Consider the following 24,339-nt stretch of genomic DNA (forward strand, 5'->3'; position numbering starts at 1 on the left):
GTTTGTTTGGCGCTGCAGACAGGCAGAAATGATCTTTGTTGATATATAGCTTAAGTTATATTTCTCTTCCTCTCACGCTCCATAGTGTAAAATTGTTCAGTCCTGTCGAGGTCAATGGGAGATGTTTTCTAGTCATAGGAGGGAAAATACCACACCACATAATAGCATGTGCCATATTAGTCAATATTGTTAGAAAGGGCTGCAAGGAATATTCATCTAGCTAACTAGATAGAGTGAGAACAAAGTATTTAATCACTGGAAAGATCAACCTTGTGCTAAGAAAATACTCAAATTACAACAAACATTGGTCTAGGAGCAAACTACCGCACCTTTCCAAAAGTATACTCTATTAGGTGGTGAATAGGATAAACATCTTTCATAAACCCTGTGATGATTCAATCCTAAACAAACATAACACCCATCTACCCTAAAAATCTTAGATCTGCTGTGGCAGACACATGCAACTAAATGTGCACTTTCTGGGAGAAGAGAGCAAACCACTTCCTCTGAAGAGAAAGAGGTGTTTTGTTACTACAGTATATATTGTAGAACCAAATGCCACTTCAACAAAGGATAGACAAACACATGTCAAGAAATTAACAATGCCACAAAAATACACTATCCTAACTCTAACTATGGCAGTATATGGGATACACTTTATGTCTGAAGTGTGACTAGACTTACTTCTAAATACTGTTTCTATCTGTTTGCTAGCCATGTGAGAAAGAGAGTTAATGATACAAACACATTATTCTTTACCAAAATAACTACAGTAAAAGAATACACAGGAAAGTGTGTGTGAGAAGCCTTGCAATGTGATTTAGCTTATTCTTGCTATTTTCCTGTGGTCAGTGACTCTAATGATCAGTACAGAGGTGAGAATATGAGGACATACAGAATGAGGATGGTGGTGGTGATCTTTAGAAAGGATGTTTAACCAGAATCTGTTTTGACTCCATTGAAAACACACACACCACGCAGTCATGTAATGCCTCCTCTTACTTCAGCTAGTGCTGCAGCTTTACAGAGGGGAATATAACTTTAATTACCAATAAGCATTTAAACCCATTTTTCCGTTACTCCTGTTACAGTACAGTCTATGTCTATGTATGTTTATGGCTGTTTAAATATATTTAACAATACTTTGTTAAGGAAGTAATCAAACTTATTTCTCCCTGAGCGCTTTGGATAAATATAAGAAAAAATTACAATTTTTCCAAGTATGCTTAAATACAGGCTTAAAGACATATTTACACAGGCTTACACTGTGTTCATTTAGCCTTGCCCAAAAAAAATAAAAAAAAAAGTTGCCCCCTGGATTTGTCTAAGCAAATACTGTAGGTAAAAACCTCCTTTTTTTTTTTTTTTTTTTTTTTTTTTTTTTACTATTTTTGCATCTTTTAGCTAGCAAGAGTTATTTAACTCCAAGTGATGTAATGAGTAGCTTCTCATTTCTTAAACAACCCTGTCAGAAGACATCCTGCGGTCATGGAAAATGTTGGTCTGTTTGAGAAGGGTGAAATCATTGGCATACATCAAGCAGAGAAAAGTAAGGAGATAACAGAAACTTCTAAAATAGGGTTAAGAACTATCCAAAACATTATTATAAACAGGAAGGATAGTGGGGAACCATCGAGGAAGAAATGCCAGAAAAAATTCCTGATCCTGAAAACAGCAGTAGAACTCAGGGCTACGTTTAATAGTGAAAGTAAGAGCAGTTCCATACGTACGATGAGAAGGGAACTCAAGGGACTGGGACTGAACAGCTGTGTAGCCTTAAGATAACACCTAATCAGTGAAGCTAACCGGTAAAAAAGGCTTTAATTTGCTAGGGAGGATAACGACTGGACTCTGGGGCAATGGAAGAAGGTCATGTGGTCTGTTCCAGAGTGATGGGGCATCAGGGTAAGAAGAGAGGCAGGATGAAGTGATGCTCCCATCATGCCCAGTGTCTACTGTACCAGCCTGTGGGGTCAGTGCTATGATCTGGGGTTGCTGCAGCTGCTCAGGTTTAGGTTCAGCAACATTATGCCCAAAGAATGAGGTCAGCTGGCTACCTGAATATACTGAATGACCAGGTTATTCCATCAATGGATTGTTCCTTACCTGATGGCACAACCATATTCCAAGATGAAAATACCAGGATTCATCAGGCTCAAATTGTGAAAGAGAGTCCAGACCTTAAACCCACTGAGAGTCTTTGGGATGCTCTGGAGAAGGCTTTGCGCAGCGTTCAGACTCTCCCGTCATCAATACAAGATCTTGGTGAAAAATGAATGCAACACTGGATGGAAATAAATCTTGTGACATTGCATAAGCTTCTTATTGAAACAATGCCACAGTGAATGCTGCTGTAATCAAAGCTCAAGGAGGTCCAAATGAAATATTAGAGTGTGCAACTTTGTTTTTGGCCAGACAGGGTATTTCAGTTTTACAAGTGCAAAATTTTTCTCTTTCCAAAACTAGGAAAGATATTATGGGTCTGATGGTTAAAAATGGTACTGATTTCTTCAGACCTTACAATTAACAACTGTGTGTTCTTTTTTTGGTTCTATGAGGATTTGGGGTATGTACAGGATGTCGTGTGTATCTCTCTTTCCAGTTTTACTGTGCCTGTGCTTGACACATTCCACTGGTGAAAGATTTCTTGCCCTCAAAAAGTTCTTGTTGCTATGCAACTGATCTGCCTGGCACGGAGAATAATGCAAGCTCACACACACACACACACACCAAGCAGCTCTTAGCCTACATCCTGTGGTTGTTAAAAAAGATTGGGCTATTAAGCTAGTATGAACAAAACATCTTTAATCTGTATTGTTTTTTGACTAAAGAAGCCTTTTGTATTACAGCTATTTTTCTTCCCTCCTGCCAAGTCACCAAGGACTTGCTTTCTTTTGCTTTCTTTTAAATGGAAGAATGATCACTTTGAGATGTCAGTGGTTCAGTTGGACCCTTGCTGCGTGTCTCTCTCTTTCACTTTTGTGTCTGCACTACTAATGTCAAAAAAAAAGGCACAATACTAAACAATGGTTTGGAAAAAATCCAATTTATAACAATTAACTGAGAAAATAACAAAAAAAAAATGACTGTCAAGACTGAATACTAATCTATCACGTTAAACAATTAAGAGCACCCATGCATAACTACAACCACGCTTATCATCGGTCCTCATGGTCACTTACAGACACAGAGAGAGGAGAGGAGAGGAGAGGAGAGGAGAGGAGAGGAGAGGAGAGGAGAGGAGAGGAGAGGACAGCTCAAGAGTCAGAGAGAAAGACCGGGACAGCGACAGTGAAAGAGAAACTAATCTTGGAGACACCTTCAAGGACGTAATCAGAAAAGAGTCCAATACTTTTAAGTAATTATATTTATCACTCTGTCATTAGCCTATTCCAACTGAAGTCCTTGGGATGACACTTGAGTCTCACACATGGCTGAAGACTAAGGCTAAACCAGACTGTCCCAGATATAAACTCTTAATGCAATCTGCATTTCAGTGAAGCTTGCCAGTTTTTTTTTTAAAGTCCTTGCAACATCATTTATCCTAGCACGCAGTTATTTTAATAGTGTAATACATTATCAATCAAAAGCTGCTTTAAATGCTCTCTAGTGGACGGTAGCCATGTTTTTGAGCAACATGGAGAAAATAAGTGACAGTAAATGTGAAGAAAAAAAAATTAAGCCAATACAGAAAGATTAGCTTTTAACTAGCTTCAAATGAGAAAGCAGATTAGGTGAAACAAGGACTCTGTGATGAAGACTGACTGAAGAAAGGAGAGAAACACTGCCGGTTTGGGAATGATAGGCTTCGGAGAACAAACAGCCTGGTCTACATGTTAACTAGGGTTTCCCAGTTGAGCTGTGTTACACAAATATCACAGACAGGTGCTATTTGGGACACACACACACACACACACACACACATACACACAAGCTGTGCTACTTTCCACACACAGAGAACACAACTTGGTCACTCACTGGCTTGCTGCTGCAGAGCATTAGCCCATCTCTTTCACGGTCACATGAAGGGCACACACTCCCTTGAAACAGCACAGCTTGCCACAGGAGAGGAGAGGAGAGGAGAGGAGAGGAGAGGAGAGGAGAGGAGAGGAGAGGAGAGGAGAGGAGAGGAGAGGAGAGGAGAGGAGAGGAGATCATTACCATATAATGGACAAAACGCTATAATAAGGCATAAGGAAGTGATGGCAGGTGGATAAAATGATGGCTACAGTGTAAACGAAAACATGAAAATCTAAAATATTGTTAAAATTAGAAGGAAGGCAGGAGTGGCACATATGGAAAAGAGTAAAAGGCAGGTGGTTAAAGGAGAGGGAGAGGGCAGGGTATAGCTGGGTAATGGAGATGAGATGTTAATGTGCCTGCTAGTGATGCACTGCAGCAAACTGAGGGAAGGAGCAGAAAGAGAAGAAGAAGTAATAGAAGAAGAAGATGGTAGAGGATGTGATAAGACACAAACTGATAAGAAGGAGAAGGAAAAGTGAAGTAAAAGAGGGAGAAATGAGAAAGGGAAAGTGAAAATGCTGAGATTTGAACTTTGAGGCTGATGATGCAGCAAGATGATGCTTGAATAATAATAATGGTGCTAATGGGCACCATCGCTTTAACCAAAGTAACTCTGATTGTTACACATTGCTTAAGTCATTTCACTTTTAGCCAAATTACACCTGTTTAGAAATACACCTACCTCAGCATACATTTACTTCCATTGTTTTTTAAAATCCCAACACACACACACACAGTACAAAGAGTGTCTCATTAGAAATGTATGCAGTATGACATGTTTTGAAGCTACATGCCATGTACCTGAAACAACGTTAGCATGAATCCAACTTGTCGCAGAGCTTGAAGGCACCTTTGATGTTACAGTTTAACTCCTGCTGAACTAACAAAGGAGCAAATCATCTTACGTGATGTTGCTTTCTAAAGACTTAGAAGACAGAGGAAGGATGACAGAGACATTTCATTCAAAGATAGAACTGAGAAAAAACATCAGAGACAAAAATGAAAGTCATAGCCATTGGCAGGTGGCATCACACATCTAAAAATAGCATCATTTGCCAACCAAAAGCCAAAAACACACAAAAACATACAGTGTATAACAACTCTCGATTCTCCATAGGGAACATGGATAATCCCGCAGTGACATAAGCTTTTTGATGAAAAAGTCAGCATGCAGCCTGTGTTCAGTGTGTTAGTCTGCATATAAAATGTAAATATTATGCAATATCCAAAAGGATTAATGGCATATTGTCTCAAATGATATTTAATATCGTGTGGATTATTTAATGACAATGCACTCTTTTATAGGTGCGTTTATAACATAATGTTTTGGAGAGATATTTTTGGTTTTTAAACATCACAGTTTAAATCACCCATTTTACAAAAAAAGTGCAAATGATATATTGCTTTGATCCAAATATACCCGTTTAAAAATGAGTTCAGTGTTTGCATTATGAAGATGGTACTGTCAGTTTATTAACTATTTAAATGCCATGGGTATCCCATTGCGTGACATGTCTTTCATGTCCCCATGAAACTAGAACATCATTTCATATCTCAACAAGCACTTCTTTTACTACACCAATACTGAAAGAATGGTCACCAGCATTCATCAGGTCTATATTTATCTTCAGTACCGCAAGTCAGCACAGTGTAGAAGATATGTAGCATTTAGTATATCCTATGAAAGATGCTTGTTTGGCCCAAAGCATACATGGCTTTTCATCCACAGCTCTCTGCATGACTATGACATAAGAAGGTAAGAAGAACATCTTTCTAGTACTGAACATTCACATAAAACACATAGAACACATAACATCTGAACTTGCCTTTGGCTATGAGGTTTTCTTCATACATTAAATGTTACTCATACGCAGGGTGAGTTGAAAGGGAAGAAAGACGGGTGGTATCTCACTTCAGAAGAAAATTTTCAAAGTAGAAAATGTAAGGACAAAATAGCCAATGTTTAGCCTGGGTTAAATAGGGACTGGCCTTGTTACTTAGGGCTGACTTTGGGTAGTCATCCAGCCAGCACCCACGTACAAGGGCCTGTATAACATGAACATACAAATGATACAAAATGTCTGTGCAAAAACACTAATATGATTTAAAGATGACGATGGGTACAGAGCTGCCTAAATCTTTCAAGTTAAGGCCAAACTGAATTCTTCCAAAATTGACTCTAATATATACAATAAACTAGAGTAATCTAATATATCCAGAACAAGCTTTCTGGATCTTTTATCCATCCACTCAACCTATTTTGCTTTGGTTAAAGTATCACTTAGTAGTCAAATGCTTTTCCTTGCTCTTGTCACTGGTGGATTCTATGCTTGAGCTTTGAGTCTGAAAGAACTGATCAACAGTGTTGGTGGACTGTGACTAACTAAAAAGTTCTGAAATGTAAATAGGTACTCTTCCATTACGCCCGTCTTGTCTGAGTTACACTGACAAAAGTACTATTTGAACAGAATTTGTATATCCTGTAGACACTGTGTGATTTAAGAAATTACCCCTCTACATGTGTTTCATGTAAGTAAACTCAAATTTGTCTTACTCAAATTTACCGACTTCATCCCTGGTTATGATAACTTTCCATTTACACGTGATGTCAGAGGTAATTTCATAACTTCTACTGCTCTTCACTCCAAAAAACGATTCTTTGGATTAGTAAGCACAGCTCAAAATATAGAGCTTTTACTGCCCAAAAAAGCAAGTTAGTTATAAATACAGAGTACAATTTGATGGGTTGATAACTTTGATCTAAGTCTTGCTCAAACTGAAAATAAATAAAGTAGTCCCAACTCAGGAAATGAGTTAAGAGACATTTTCGCCTTACACAGAGGTGTATTCAGTTTGCCCAACTTAAAATTTATTCTGATTTAGATAAATAAGTTATTGTACTAAAAAAAAGGTAACAATTTGCATGAAAACAATTTGCTGCTTTCTTTGATAAAAGACTGCCAAGGTTGGTAGTAGGTGGTTCGATTCCACCCTATCCCTAGTCTTAACCAACCCCATGATGTTTGGTGGTGGTCGGGGAAGTAATTTACCACCATCAGGGTAATGTATCCAATGTAAAGTGACTTTTTGTTGTTTTAGCTCAAATGTTCATGTTCCCTGTACTTAAGTAATTGAGTTGGCCTAATTCGAAGTGGAAATATCCATGCAAATCGTTACATCAATTTTTTTTTTTTTTTTTACAATGAGCCAGCACATCATTTGTTGCAGTACACATTTGACAACTTTAAGATTAAAATCATTCAAAAATATTTTTAAAAACAAAACATGATGTGATGAGATTGTATTGATCCTGGGGGAGAGTTTATGAACCACCTGGCAGTTGTCAGCTCAATGTTTACTGATGTGATCAACACATTAATGAATCACAATTTTACAGAATTACTTCTATCTCTGGACCTGTGTTTGGAGAGATAGGGTAAGCCATTTAAATGTTCATTTACAGTGTAGTAAAACAGTACAGCAGATTTGCATGGGATAAAGCTCACAGGCAACCTCTACCATTATTAGACATTAGAATGGGTCCCCAGGTAAAACAAATCCTATGTGAATGGGGCTAAACAGGATTTTGTTCAAATTAAAAGTAAATAAGTACCTTTCCATTTTGACAGTGTCCTGTTTCCAGGAGTTAGGCTATGCTAAATACCCTCCAGCACTGTCTCTGAACAAATAGAGATTGCAACTGATCCACGGTGGTTCTTTTAGGTGCACTTCCAGACTGCTTCCGCAATTAGCTAAACTTTACTTCTTTCTAATCACAATGATATAAAGTACAATTTTAATTAGGTGGATGAAACCTGTTCCTAGACGAAGCCAAAACCTTGATGCAGTAATTACAAAGTATAGGAAGAACCATTCTAACAACTTAGGCACAGTCTCTATAAATGACACTGTTCACAACTCAACACATTCTGCGGTGGTCCCACCTCACTGACCATAAAACTTGGCGGTGGGAGTGTAATTATGGGCCTGTATGAGTGCAAATACAGTACTGTTCAAACGTTTTAGGCATGCCGTAAACTAAGAATGCTTTCAAAAGTGTTGAAATCCAAATCAAATCTATATTTGGTGTGACCACCCTTTGTCATGTCAGTAATAATTCTTATAGGTTCACTGGCACACAGTTTTTGAAGTAACTTGGCTGGTAGGTTGTTCCAAACATCTTGGAGACCTAGCCACAGAGCTTCTTCAAATCCTTCTGTCCCTTCATGTAATCCCAGACACGCTCACTGATGTTGAGATCAGGGCTCTGTGGGGGCCATGCCAACACTACCACAACTTCTTGTTCTTCTAGGTTTTAATGACCTTGGATATATGTTTAGGGTCTTGGTCCTGCTGCAGAATAAATTTGGGGCCGATCATACGCCTCCCTGATGGTATTGCATGATGTTTAAGTTGTCAGACACTCATTATCATATTTCTAGCCCTTTGGTGAACAAACTGCTTTCTGATAGTCAAATATTCCAAATTGTGTCTCTTGTGCACCCCAGTTTCTATGTTTTTGTGCCTAGTTGAGTCTCTTGGTCTTGTTTCCATGTCAGAGGGATGGATTTGTGGCTGCAACTCTTCCATGAACTCTTCCTCTGGCCAGATTTCTCCAGACAGTAGATGGGTGTACCTGGGTCCCACTGGTTTCTGCCAGTTCTGAGCTGATGGTTCTGCTGGACATCTTCCAATTTTGAAGGGAAATAAGCTTGATGTGTTTTTCATCTGCTTCGCTAAGTTTCCTTGGCTGACCACTGCACCTACGATCCTACAAAATCCCTGATGTTGTGCAAGTGCACCTATAAGGATTGATGCTGGTTTGAAGACAATCAGTCATTATTTATATTTCTCAAAGTATTCTCAGTTTACAACATTTTTTCCCCCACACTAAAACTTTTGCACAGTACTGCATTTGAGTGAAAACACCATACGGTATGAAGTATAAAGAGAGGCTAAAGAGAAAATGGATTTGAGGATAAATGATAAATGAGAGATAAGAGAGCAGAAAGAATCAATAAATGGAAGGACAGGAGAATGAAAAAAGATGAATGTGGAAAGTAGTAACAGAGCATGTTTTTGATTTTTCTTTTTTTACAGTGGCTGTTCTTCTATAAATTCTATGCACTATATAACTGACTATAAACTAAAGAGTCTATGGAGCAGCATCACAAAAATTAAACAATTTGTGACAACAAGGTCAGCCTTGTCACTTGAAATATAGAAACAGTAACGACTACTTCCACAAAGGACCACTTAGTACTCCTAGGCATCCTAGGTAATCAGGTATATTTCTCAGCCCAAATGTTTGTGGAATGAACAAGCAGAACACACAAATACTGCCACTGTATGTACAAAGCTAGCTCTCTTCTTGCCTACACTATTCTCTATTTGTCAATCAACGTATCAAACACTCCCAGGGTACTGACTCACTAAGCGTTACTAAAGATTTTTTGCATCAATGCTTGTCGCTTGCTGTGTGTATAAACCTTACTTCCTTGTGCGTACTCAGAGGGATGGTAAAGCTACCTTGGAAATAGTGCAAATGATTTATTGTGGTTCCTGTGTTTGTTAGCACAGGTCACTTCGATTTCTTAAAATGTAGATGTCTGCTGTTACCCAGCATTACAAGCCTACAATTTTAAACAATCTTGTGTGGTAACAATTAACTCTCATTAAGGCCTCTTATTTTTACTTCATACAACAACTGTTATGATTTTGGCCATCCAGGAAAAATAGGTGAATTAATAAAAAAGCAAATGTTAACTAATTAAGTTCACATTATTGACTTGTTTTAATGGCACCTTTTCCTCAGGGGCATGGCCCAATTATTTCATACTGAATATTCAAAAGATGTTATGTCCCAATTAACTGCAAGGAGCATTTGGGAATATAGACCTGCAGTTTTTGTGAAAGGCCTCTACGCACTCCCTGTTGATGATTACAGGCTGCAGTTGGGGCATGTCCCCCTGGAATTCCACTACCATCTCTTTGGTTTTAGGTGTCAGGAAGTGGTTCTCTCCACACCATGAGACAAAGCTGTTCACCAGATTCTTGTACTTCAACTCCTGTCCGTGCCTGATACAACCACCATTGCAGTGTCGTCTGACAACTTCTGCACGTGACATGATTCTGTGCTGTAGTTGAAGTCCGAGGTGTACAGGGTGAATAGGACAGGGGAGAGCACAGTCCCCTGTGGTGCTCCAGTGCTGCCGACCACAGTCCTGAACGTGCAGTTCCCCAACCTGACATACTGAGGTCTCCCAGTGAGATAGTCCACTATCTACGAAATGAGGTGTGAGTCCACTCCCATCTCTATCAGCTTGTCTCTCAGCAGCAGGGGCTGAATGTGCTGGAAAAGTTAAAAAACATGATTCTCACAGCAGCAATCCCCCTGTCCACGTGTGAGAGAGTCCAATGTCTCGTGCAACAACATCTTCTTGTGCAGAAGATGTTGTTGAAGCTGGCCAGATTTTCACACAGTGAAATTAATTGATTGATTCTTGTAGTTATCATGTTAATTTCAAAGCTCAGTACACAATTTGACCTTCAAATGTAATTAATTGCTTTTGAGTCCTTGGTTGCGCCACCAACTTTCAGAAAATATGGCTAGATCTGATCTAGAAATGACAGGACACACCATAAGGGTTAACAGCCCGTATGAAATGATTTCAGTAAGAAATGTTGCTTTCATTACGCAGAGCTACATGTGATCACGAAAACCAGAATAAAAGGCTAAAAGATGCTGAGTTTGCCCGGCTTGCCCAGTGAGGTTTCTGCACTACAAGTAACCTTTATGTGAGTTCACTTTGTGACACAAGTGGCATTTGTAAAGTGAAACCAGCAAGAAGAATCTGCTAAATACGCATATGATATATACCATATAGGCTAGTGGACTACGTGAACATTACACTTACAGGTAAATCAACAGATGCCAAAAGCCATTAGTGGAGATATGCAAAGTGTACTCATATCCTCATCTTACATATGTAAAATACTGACTTAACAGTATAATAGCAAATATTTACACTCATTGCTATAGAACCTACTCAAACACAAGCAGACAAGCTTAAAAAACCTCTCATTAATGTCTATCTTAATATCAACCTCTAAGATATGAATATACAGTACTTGATGACTATAATATATGTACCATTTGGCCTTTGGACTGATATATCAATAATGACTCTAAATTGACCTTTTTTTTTAGTTTTGACATTTTACAGAACAAGTGTTGAATTTAATCTAAAAATTGATCATCATCTTGACAGTAATATAATAACTGACGGTGACGCCCAGCTGAACATAATGAGCAAACATTTGCTTATTTTCATTGGTGAATACAGTAATGTAATGTAATGTAATACTATAATGATTAAATAATAGATAATAAATCTTTATAAATGTTTTAGTGTGGTGTGTCTGTGGTGGCTTCTACTCCAGCTGGTATGAAAATGTACAGAAAATCGATGAGTTACAGTCTTGAGCTGTGGGCCATTTTAATATGATATGAGCTTTGCAACTTTACTGTTAAATTTCCCATGTGTACACTTCCTTCTTTGCTGCTCTTCTTTAATCTCCAGTCTTTTTCTCCATCACCTTGTGCCATGCCTATATTCATGTTGCACATCTCCTCTTTCTCCTTGTAGCTGCAATCATTATAAGAAGATCGTTAACTAAGACTAATGACTGAACTGAGTAGCCCCACGACCAAACTGGGGCATCTAGCTATTTTAGGAAGACTTGGCTGGTTAGGCAGTTCAGTGATATTCTGCCCAGAATCAACCTAATCCTACGGCTCCATCAGAAACAAAGACAGCAGGCAGCGTGCTTGTATTTATGTGCAGAGGCAACTCTCTGTAAGCATTTAGGTAGCTCCTCACTGTGCTCCGTCCTGCGCTGTTCTTTGGTGCACTGAGTGCGTGGGTTCATTGATTGTATCTCTCTCCTGGCACTTTAATGGTCGTGGTACACTCGTCTCTGAACCCAGCATTAGCATGGTCAAGTTATTTCCTCTCAGGGCCTATTTCCACTGACCAAACAGGATTTTTCCGTTCACTCCTTCAAACTTGTGTAAGAAAACGGCAAGCTGTTTTTTTCCATGATTTCCTATAGACTGCAGTGGCACAGGAAGCAAAAAAAAGTGGCCACATTTTTACATTTAAAGAGGAAGTTACACTTTAATTTTCATCATTTAATCTGTAAACTTTGAATTTCCACTGATTCCTCTTACGTGTTTCCTGCCTGAAGATACAGTTGTTCTAGATTTAAGTGTCTCCCTCAATAAAATAGCACTCTGTGATATGTGCATGTGCTTAACCCAAATGTTGTGCTGACGAGTGACACAGGAATTCAAATGAAGACTGGGATTTTCAACTAAAAAGCAAAATCTATAAGTAATGAATATCAATGTTCTCTTACAAAGGAGCTGTAAAGAAGAAACACTGGAGAGAAGGTAGGAGTTTGAGCATTTGAACATGGAAGAACAGGAAGAAAAAGAGAGGGCAAAACCAGGTGGGAGTGCTCCATCATGAAGCTTTTTCACCATCAGTAAAGTACGAGGGGATGACTTACTGAGGAATGTTCTACACACACACACACACACACACACAAACACACACTCTCCACTGCAGGTAATTGGTGTCATAAAACCCAGCCTGTCAGTCCACAAGAAGGTAGTAGTGCTCTCTAAAATCCCAGCCATACACCTCACGTACTCCCTGCCGTCCACCCCATCCCTTTAGGTGTATTTGTTGCTGCACTTTTGGAGCTCCCGCTGTTCTCATAATGCACAACTCAGTCATTAACCAGTGACAAGCACCCAATGCGACGGAGGACTCCTAAAAAGAGACACCATGCTGCTGTTTGTATTTCAAATGCCACTGTTGATGTCAAAAGTTAAATGTTATTAAATCTTGAAAACTTAGTGTTTTTGCTTACTAGTTCCTGTTATTTGAATAAAGCAAAGCCCATGGGCAAAAGATGACATAAATGAAAAAAAAAAAAGTATTTTGTTTTACTAAACAGGATCTGTCCTGCAGTACACCACAATATTACAGTGTATAACTGCAGTATGGCACAGGATTATAAATCCTTTCCACAGAACATATTGTCATTATCTCCTCAAAGGCCACAGTAGATTGCAGCAAGAGAGCTGTGTAAAACATTATGAGTGAATGAGGTCCTATAACAACTACACTTTTAGTCATTTAATCAGCTAAAATATATTCCGCCAGCACAGTCGTTTGGACTTTTGACTCCAGTGTGCACATGTGAGGGACTCTGTGTAAGAGTATGTTGAAGACTCTCTCTAGAGATTTTCCAGTCTCTTTATGTTGTCACAGGGTTTGGCACTAGACTTGCTTGTCCAGATGTTCCCACCATACCGTCTCTCCCTCTCCCTCCTTATTTTAAACGTCTGCCGACTCTCGGAATTTCCATATTCAGTGATGAGAACCACACTTTTAGACTTTCCATGTCTTGCTGCCGGCTTCCTCCTCTGTAAGATGCAAGACAACTGTTGCCCATCCACCCACCCCGTTCGCCTTGTAACTGATGAGTAAGAGGAATATTTTCCCTGCAGATAAAGATGAACCTAACTGAAGCACTTTCTTATTAAAACACACAGCAAAGACAGTGTGTTTACAAAAGAGGAAACTGTCAAGAGAAAGGATTAAAAAGACAAAGACCCCCAGTTTCAAAGGCAGTCTGATATGCTGATGCATACAGTAAAGTTTACTGTTGCCACAGCAGTTACAGGGCATTTGAAGTGGCACACACTAAAAGATTACAAGATTTGAAGTAGCACATGAAGTGTACATGTCAAGTGCAGTGTAACCGATTCCAACTAATCCCCTTGTGCTCCATCTACAGTGACACAATCAGGTTCTCAAACTGAACAGAAATGGCATTGTTTGAGAAGAGTTTACTTACAGTTAGACAGCAGAAGGAGGAAATGTGGTGGTGGTGCTAGGTACAGCCTTCCCAGATATCCCTTTTGCTGCTGATGATGGCTGTAGTAGCAGCAAGGCCCGTCCGAGACTAAATATAACCTAGAGAGCTTGTAGCTGAAGAAGACTGCAGGCCGAACCAGGCTTTTCCACGTCGCACTGACAGTGTGTTTGCTATAAGTGAACTCATTATGAACGGCTGAAAAGCTGCACAGCACAGGAAAGTACAAGAACAAGAAGCTTCACACTAGGGCTCTCTCCCCAGAATAAATGAAGGGAGGGAGGAAGGCAGAGAGGGAGAGATGGAGAAGAGAGCGAGAAGGAGCCAGGGAGGGAGAGAGCTGGTGGAGAAAAGGACCTGCTGACCTCTAGTAATGACAGCAAACACTGACACACAAAAAAAAAAAATCTTATCAACTGATACCCAAATGTTCTGTTGCTCTTGCTCAGCAGAAGACCAGCTGTATTGCATTTTCAGTGGTTTCTTTTTAACCAGACAAAAAGAAAAGTAAAACGACTTCAAAATCCTTCCTATTCTCTTTTTGGGATGTTTTCAAAACCAAAACAAAAAAAACCTCACAGCTATTTTCAGATCTCTTAAATAAACGCTATGGTAAAACATCAGCCTTTAAGTATGTAAAGCTTATCAGGGTATTGAAATATTTGCAATTAAAAGTTAAATAAAGTTAAATTAGAGTTTGTTTCTGTTTTCTGTTCTCTCAGATGAAAATAATGAGACCCTAAAAGGCCACGGGGAAAGTATTTTGCTTTGTAAACAAAAGGCCAAAAGGAACATTCAAATCTTGTTAAGCTGTTCTCTCTGTGAGTGTCTGGGCATTCAAGAGTGTCATATTCTTTTACTTTTAGACCATTTCCAACCTCAACACAAAACAGTGTGTCTGTTCACCAACAACTACACAACTCTACACACTGCGCTTAAAGTCTTAACAGAAGAGGATGACACACGAGGCAGAGTGGAGGTCTTCCCATGCCCCCCTGCCCTTTCTGTTGGAATTGGACATCTCCCACAGGCTGGGCTGTAAATAGACAGTACCCCCAAAACCATCACACACACAACACATATGCATGCACACACACAGTACTATACTTAGATGCCTACTCTAGTCTGGCACCATGTACACTAACTGCCTCATAACAGAGCAGGATGAGGCACATCACCAGAGACTGAGCCACATCTTCCCACTGACTAGAGGCAGATAAAATGTCTGAAATACGTAAAGTAAAATACTCTTCAAATCCAACTTAAAGTTTTGGACACATGGGCCTGCTTGATAAAGAGCAATAGCGCACCACATGCAGTGCAGTTTCCAGCATCCCTGGCAAGCTCATAGAACATCTGTAACAGTTAATGTCTAAACAGATCACAGTAATAGTTTATGATATGTCAGTAAAGGCCTAAAAGCCCAACCACAGAATAAAAACAAGGTTTTATGGAGCTATTTGTCAGAAGCAAGGCACTTCAAAGATTGCGCATTAAATTACTGCACTAAGACACAGTGATGGCCAACTTACACCAGAGTACAATAAACTAACGTACTGCACTTCAGCTGGGTGTAATCGTTATGAACAGCTCGAGACGAGGTAGCATGCACAAATGTTTACACACAAACTTGCACAGACATTTAGATGCCTTGACGTAATTACAATCAGATCCCTGCGGCCAAATAGCATTCAATAATGTTTAGTTCATTAGTTTATCAGGACATCAGTGAAATTAAAGCACACGCAAAACAACCCAACGTTGCCTACAGGGGGCCGAGGGGCAGTGAAGAAAATACACTGTCTCCCCTAAGTTTGTGCACGAATGTTACAGTAAACTGCTTACAGTGATACCCACCATCATGGATCTATTTAATGGTAGTCCTGCAGCGGGCACTGCAGCCTTTTACATATCACAGTAGACAAGCTCATATTTGTACAGTTTATCTTCATAATCGCAGAGAGATCATTCAGAGAGCACTGAGTAAGTGTAGAGCAATGCGAATAGGCAACATTTCAGCCATCTTCCTGAGATGAGATCAAATACTGCCCTGTCAGGAATTATGAGTGATTGTGTTCAGTCTGCACAGTGCATTTTAAATTAAATGAAATAAAGTGCTGATTCCTCGAGAGCTTCAATTTGTTACATTCTGCATATTAAATGTGAAGTAATTGTAGATATTTAACTACATTTCCTCACAGTTTTAAAGATAAGGCAGTAACAATTTGACATAACCTTACATTCATATCTTATTTTTGATTTTGGTTATAAGTCCTTTGCATGAGAACTATGCGTATCTCTTTCAAATTCAGCTTGAAATCTACAACCCATAGAAATCTGCCAACACTTGGTATTTGTCCTCATAATGCTGTGCCAGGAGTTCAGTCTGGCAAATGAAATGTAACATACTCAGTTGGACTATGATCAGGTGATTCACTTGGCTGGTCAACATTATACAGTTGAACTATTACATATAGATTTTCAGACACAGGTCGACTCGCCTTTGGTGCTTTCACATCGCCAGAAGTCCTGGGTCGGACCTCCCACTGTGAGAGTGGCGTGTCTGTTTTTCCTCCCTCATACATGATCATGCACATTGCAGGTAAACAATAGGCAGCATGGCCTGATATGTGCCACCAAATCGCTTCTTCTCCTTGGATGCAGAGCGCTGTCATGATTGTTAAAAAAGTGTGGGATATCACTATACAAACTGTCCAGTCAGTGCAATTTCCCAAACATGACGTAGGGCTAATTCACCTATGCGCTACCATTAACGATCGTGTAAGCACACATTTGATTTGTTTAATTGATAAAAATGAACAAAAATCTCTGCCCTTCAGAAATCGGTCTTCATGGGAGTAGACAAAAACTCTATTTTTGCTTCTACACTGATACAGTTTGTCAGGCCGTTGGGTGCCAAAATCAGAATGTAACAGACAGATATATCAACATCAAAAACCCGGGTCTACACGGCATTCCTTTTCACATTGAAGCCAAGCTGATAAAACCCCGGGTCAATTGCTGGGTCACGCTTTTGACATATGTTTAGGATAATTACACTGCTGAATTTTAATAAAATAGAGACTGTGCGTAAAAATAATGTGTATATTAACACTCTCAAAGCAGCAAATCCAAATGTAAATGTATGTCAAGAGAAAAGATAATAATCTTATTTAGACAGGGTCCTGAATATGTGGGGCATATGAAGCCACAACTAGCCATCAGCTACCCTCAGGTGTCAATTTGATGTTGAGGTTAGCTAGCACAACAACTGAGGAGGGAGAGTGGAATAAGGAAAATATAGACACAATCCCATATCTGTCTTGTTTATTGCAATTCATATCATTGTCTCAATACTAAACAATGTCATCACACATTGCAGATTGTATTCACATCGTGCCAGGCTATTAAAAATCCAAAGCACAGGAAGCATAAAAAAAAAAAAAAAAAAAAAAACGCTCTACAACTACATCTACGACGCTCATCTTTACCAAATTTATACCTGGTTCTGCAGATTTTGTGAAAGCTATTGTTAAAATGTCAATAAACATGCAAGCTTTCAGTTGTTTAAGTGGTATTTAAACAAACAATGCACAGAACTCAACAGGGCGCCTCTTACGTAAGTGTGTAGCTGCATTTTTAATAAGAGCCATCATCAATGGCACACTGATGTAGTGTGATGGATGTAGTGTGGTGGACTGAAAGACTACAGATACAAGACAAACACGATTGCCAGAAGTGTAGTGAACACTTCTTAATATCTTTCACCCTACAGAAATTTCACTGCACAGCTTTAGTGGAATTTAGAAAGTCTGTGTCATTCGGTAAGCACTGGTTCATCTGCAGGGCTTAATGTGAGTTAAGATAACAAACAATACAAACAATGTTTTCAACAGCAGTGCATGAAAAGTGGAGCTTCATGAAGTGCGTACATTGCGTGTGACAAAGACTACAGCGAAGGACAAGTTCAATGCCACAATATTTCTACACAATGATTAGGACTGCTGAATGACCTTCATGCTGTACGTTACTGGGAACATCAATGTACGACTGCACCCCACCCATTTTGGCGAAAGATCAAGGTTCTTCACATCTTAAGTCCCACAAAACAACCTTTAATATGATAACCCCATGACCTGCAGCACAGTGCAGCTTCAAAAGCAGTTCATATGTCATATAATATTGCCAATGTGTATCTGACAACGAGACATATAGTCCCATATACCTATCCTAGTTCATATGGTCCTCAATCTTGGCCACCACTAACCACATGTACAGCTGTACGGATACATGTACTGAACTCATTAAGTGGTGACCTCTACCTCTCTATCTATAACATACAGGACTATAACATACAGGACAACAGACGCAGTAAATACAATACTTGTTGTCAACACATCTTTAATACAATATACCATAAAAATACAAAACACTGACAGAAACTTAATTCCATGCCTGTTGACTTGGAGGTTGACTTCTTCCTGCTTGCAGTTACTCAACCAGCAGCAAATACTATTTAAGGGCTTGCTAACCATGTAGCAACTTAACAGGCACACGTACTCAGAAAAACCTCATGGCATCTATTATTTACCAAATAAAAAATCTATATGGGTGTGTTGCAAAATGGTTCTGGTTAGAATAACTATTAGTTTTGAGTTTGAGGTCTCTCTTCATGGTCTTCACATCCTAGCTAAGATTGTGTGAACAACCATGATGCTTCTGATTGTTAGGAAACTCTTAAAAGACAGGAAGTAACCAGTGGTCTCCGGTGACCAACATTTTATCGTACTGTCCTACCAACCTCCTGTCCTGGTGGACTTTGTGGGACTTTACAACATTACAGTGTGTCCCAACAGGCATGGGTCACAATTTGGATGCCTGCCAGAAGGTTTTGTCACTTTATTGCGAACATATGCTGTTTTGTCTTTGCTAAAACCACGCTTTTGATTTCATCATATGGTCAGTTTTGTCTTCTGCTACATTACAAATAGCAACAATAAACGTAACAAAGCAAGCATACAGCAGTTCATTTCACCCTCTAACTAACCAAATATGTCTCTCACAATACTGGGGAAAAGCTAGGTCATTTTCGAGACTTGGAATTGGGAATTGGTTTTATGACGGATCTGCAAAACAGAGGAGCCTGATTATTATCAGTACACATTTCTTGTCTCACTTTAGTTCCACCAATTGCCTCTTTGAATTTTTCTTCTGTGATACAAGCATCTAACTACTAATTAAAGCTATATGGCTTGTGCTGCATACTGACTACTGACCTTCAAAGTTTTATTGAGCTCAACAATCCTAGCAAGAAAAATGTCATCCCACACAATGAGCTTCCAGACTTTTCAGAATATAACAACAATCACGCTTTGAGCAATAAGCTATATTTTTCAAAACAAGATGGTCTCCGGTACACTACGCAACAAGAAAACTCACTCTCTTTTCTAAGGCCCAACAGACATGCACAGTGAAATCTGGGGGAACAAAGAACAGCAAGTCAGCAGGAAGGAACTTAGGTGACCATTCAGGAGGTACCCGCTGTGTCTCATACAAGGCAGGAATTTTAAGCCTAAGCAAGGGTACGAAAGAAAACACACCCACATGGATAAAAAATACAGTGCGCGAATAAAACATACTCAGAAACATGATATAGAGATACAGCAAATGAAAGCATCAAAGCTCGCTCTGTTCTATCACGGTATATGTCAGATTGCTGGACGTTCATCACTTACATTGCTGTAATGCTGAAATTCCTCAAAAAAAACCCCGAAATGCCTTGAGTCAGTCCCCCTCAAGGCTTTGTTGAGCAAAAGGTTTAACCTGAATGCTCAGAGCACAAACAGCCCACTGTAAGTCCACTAATGTGAAGTTTACCCAGGAGTCTAGATTATTTAACAGCAAGTGCTTAAAGTCCACTTTCGCCAAGACTCAAAAATCAGGCAGCTGACAAGTTAACACAGCGTTCAACTTACATAACACGCTTAACAGCAGAATTGGGTAATGAAAACACAAAAAAATGTGGCTGCTTATTTAAGGGTATAATAGGAGCTACAATTGTCACAATTAAACACACAACACATAAGACTATATCTCTTTCGAGTAATATAACAGCAGTCATACTGGCAAATGTTCCAGAGGCTGTGGGGCTTCAACCTCTGACATCAAAATCGTGAAACATTTAATAACTTTAACATATAATATCAGTTCAATTTAGGTGCTTTGATAAAAAAAAATCAGTCCTTCACAGGAAAATGGCTTCATTCATACAGTGAATGTACGCTTGAAAATCCTGCCCACACTATTGACAACTATCCAAATGAAGAAGGGAAAAGTTGTGTCAGTTTGTATGAATCAAGAATAACACACAGAAGTCCCCTGACGGCCACAGTGTAAACAACTTAAACTGCCCATCCAGTGCTATTACGTTTTTTTTTTTTTTTAAAGAATAAACTAACACCTTACAACTGTCAAACTGAATCCTTAAAAAAGGTTGAAACTGAGAGCTGAGGTCTCAAGTTAACAACGATCCACTTTATCACTGTGATTATACCAAGGACAACGTGCATTCAATCAAGACGCTGAGCGAAATGGAGAGAGAAGATAAGAAAGAAGAGAGAGAAAACACACACGAAATAATTACAGGCTGATTTTTCATCCATCTGGCCAGAGATTCTGCGAGGGCCATAATGCCTGCAGTAGTGCTTCTGATTGTTGCAGTGAGAATTGGTCACGGCTAAATTAATTCTAACACTGTCACGATATGAAAATGACAGACAGAAGGAGCACTGAATGTGCAGCAGTAATTAACAGCCCTAAATGACTCATTACACTTCATGATTTCATTAACTAAGCAACTATTTTACTTGTGACTGGTGTTTGTGTCATCATAATCAAATAGAAATTTTCCTTCAAAATCAACTTAAACGCTGTTTGGGGCATCATTTTCTGTTCAGTTTGTACTGAATACCCAAATTTGCCACAATTGGATCAATCCCTAAACCACCATTTAAGAATTACACTGCCTCAAAAAGACATTCATAATTTCTCAGTTTCCTCAGTTCTATTCAACATTCAACAATCTAAACACCTCTCGAGACTTCACACACTCAAACACACGCGCACACATACACACTAAGATGCCGGCTCTTGCAAGACTGCAAATCCGAACAAACAATGTAATTATGTATGCATTACTCACCGATACTGTCAAAGGAAAGTGTACCAAGGAGCTACGGTTGAAAGGAAGGATAATAGGGACTTCAGACTCTGATTTGATATTCATAACTTCTACATAAAGGAAAATTACATGTTTTCTTCGCACTTTTCATTCAAAACCTAATGTTTTTGTCAAACCATGACTTGGTTTCCCTGGGAACACCGAAGGGTTTGACAAATACCTGAAACAATCTTTAACCTTCTAATGTAACAGAAGTAAAATAAATAAATAAATAAATAAAGGACGTGGCATATGACAAATTTCACAAACTCTGGCTGTGGCGTTGCAGTCGCTACCATGTGGCGTTTATATCAAAGTAGGTGAAGAACTAGACCGAACGATATATCGCAACAGATGTCAGCTTGCTAATGGGTTAACATTCAACGCAAGCGAGTCTGTGTTCCTGTTGCCATGGTTACGCGTTTTATAAACAGGCTGAGCAAGCACATTAATTTAGTGAACAAACAGTTTTGCTGAAACTACTTAGTAGTCTTTATCAGGAAATAATGGACTTCATGCAGCCAATCAGAATCAAGTATTTAGCCTGATCATGTCATAATTCCTGATAATGGATTATCCCTTACTTCTAAATGTGTTTCCAAAATCATTAAATCAGATGAAAAAATATTCTGTCTGTCGCACAGAAACGGAGATAGTTAATGTGTTTCTCAAGTAATGATGTACCGTACGCTCACGTCCCAGTTCATTAGGTTTACTGGTGACAACAAATGTATCTTAATATGACAGTCCTGTAGCAAATCCACCTTCATGACTGTAATTTATGATGAAACAGCGTAAGAGAGGCATCAATCCAATTATATAATCATTTTGGAAGATGTAGTTTGTGGTGCTGTTAATACTGGATTAAAAACAAAAGCGTTTCTGTTATCTGGCATAGCCAGACTTATTTCTTTTTAGAATATGAGTGGTAAATGTCATGTGGATTTTTACTGTGGGTCGTGCTTCAACTTCAACCGGCAAATTCATACCTTGGATAGTCCAACAACCAGTTACAGCCATATACATACAGCGTAAAGACCACACAATATTTTGATAGGGTAGGCAGATCCTTGCCACAATCAGGACACAATCAGTTCTCCATGAGAACTAGATCAAAATTTCCTGTAATTTTGTGGGTGGTGGACATTCAGACTGGCTTTTAGGCTGATTCAGCCTAAACCACTGACTGGTTGTCAAATAATGGAATGTGTCATCACACTAAAATAAGGTTCAATAACCGCAGCCTCCAATTTGAAAACCGGTTCAAGCAACAGCTCTCAGTAATTTTAAGCAAATGCTGAACACCATATCCTTTATGAAGCTAAGATTTAGAGCAGGACTGTGTATTAGAAAGTTTAAGGTTAAATAGTGAGCCTAACTGATTGGAAAGTCAACATAACACGGTGAAAATAATTCATGTTCTTTCTCACAAGCATCAATATGAGTATGTATGAAAATATACATTAAAATAAATCTTCACATGACACAGAGTGAGACACTTCCAGCTACAAGGCTATAAGATGTGTGAGTTGGTTATCATATTACAAATTTGTTTCATCTCAAAAACGACATCTACTTCTGATTCGAACGGTTGGGTTTTTGAGGATGATGAAAGAAAGCTCAGCCACCTAACTCACAAAACAAACTGGTGCTATTTGAGTTGCAGGCTACAGCTCTCCCTGTACTGTACAGTTTATGTGATAGAAAACGGGTCGCCCCTATTATACCATTTACAAGTCTCCATGTCTTTAAGTTGTTTGATATGAAGTTAGAAGATGGAGCATACGTTCACACACACAAAAAACAGCGGTAAAAAAACAGGACACTAATTGGTTGCATCCATGCCCTCTGCTCCGCTGCATACCTGCGGCAGAAAGCACGTCTCTGTGGCAACGACAGCAGACTGAATGGGTAGCAACAGTGTGTCATTGCTGCCGACGCATCTGACTACGGATGCCAGGACATCTCCCATTATCCCCGACACCTCATCTGACAGCGGTCTCCTAACAACCACGGCATGGGCGCAAACTTACAAAAACGGGGGACGCAAAAATAAATAAATAAATAGAATGTAAAGCTCCCGCCTCCAGCCCCCAAGAAAATTATTTAGGGGATATATATATATTTTTTTTTTTAAATCGGAAGGCAGTCCTACCTGTGTGTGCTGATTCAATGGGTAGAGGAGGTGGAGGAGGAGGAGGAGGAAGGAGGAGGTGGAGGAGGTGCATCAGGATGAAGACAGATGCCGCATTTAGAAGACCAGAAGATGAGGGAGATGTGGCGGCGATCCGGAGTTCCCTCCTTCAGTCACGACGCACAGCTGCTCTAACGCGAAGGTGAACGGGGAGCCCAATTGTTGCGCAATATTAATAGAAGCGAATGGGAGGCTTTACCGAGAAGCCTGTCTGTTTTATTCTATTTTATTTGTTTCAAAACGACGTGGATTCAACCAGCGACGAAGGAGGTTTAACAGCATAAAGACTGTCTTTACTGTTAAACCTCCTTCGACTATAGTCACTATAGGCAAATTGAAGTAAAACTAAAAGGTCCTCTTATCACCATTACAAAGAAAGACATGAACTACGAAATCAAATGAAGGTGAATTACGACATACATTAAACACGTTCAAAAACATTTAAAAACGTTCTAAACTATTTCTAATCATTCTAAACGTGACACAAACCTTATGTAACCTTTCAAATTAAACTACTCATTACAGCACTTACAGAGAAGGTGCTAATTTACACATCTTTATTTTTTAAATTGAGCATCATCAGTTTACAAACTTTCTAACTTTTCCATATTTCGTTTTCGACTTGTTTGCCCGAGTTTATTTAAGTTTACGAATCTTATCTTTAAAAACATTAATAAAAGAAAACAAACAGCATTTCCCTGCCTTGGTTATCTAGCTACATTCGAGACAAAGGTTAAAAGGTCTTAATCAACACCAAGACAAACTTTTAAAACAACACTTACCGCAGTTTTCAAGACACATCCGCGTCCCACAGAAATTCTTCAAATGTAAAGTAAAAGAAAAGAAAAAAATGCGTCTTTTGTCTAATCCATGTCCATAGGCCAGACTCTGTTGGTTAAACACAAACAAAGATGGCCGCCAGAAGATTTCAACTGTCACATAATGTTTGAGG

At 39.2% G+C, this 24,339-nt stretch overlaps 1 protein-coding gene across 1 annotated transcript in view; it reads right to left on the minus strand.

The window, feature by feature from the left end:
* The window catches only part of atp2b2 (ATPase plasma membrane Ca2+ transporting 2), a 102,757-nt gene extending 79,247 nt beyond the window's left edge, over positions 1 to 23,510 (minus strand). Inside the window, exon 1 of the mRNA XM_047581948.1 lies at positions 23,349 to 23,510. The gene's annotated coding sequence lies outside the window, so the exon portion shown is untranslated. The remainder of the gene's footprint in view (positions 1 to 23,348) is intronic.
* Between the last annotated feature and the right edge of the window lie 829 nt (positions 23,511 to 24,339).

The sequence above is a fragment of the Mugil cephalus genome, chromosome 4 (genome assembly GCF_022458985.1).
Source record: "Mugil cephalus isolate CIBA_MC_2020 chromosome 4, CIBA_Mcephalus_1.1, whole genome shotgun sequence".
Taxonomy (NCBI): Eukaryota; Metazoa; Chordata; class Actinopteri; order Mugiliformes; family Mugilidae; genus Mugil; species Mugil cephalus.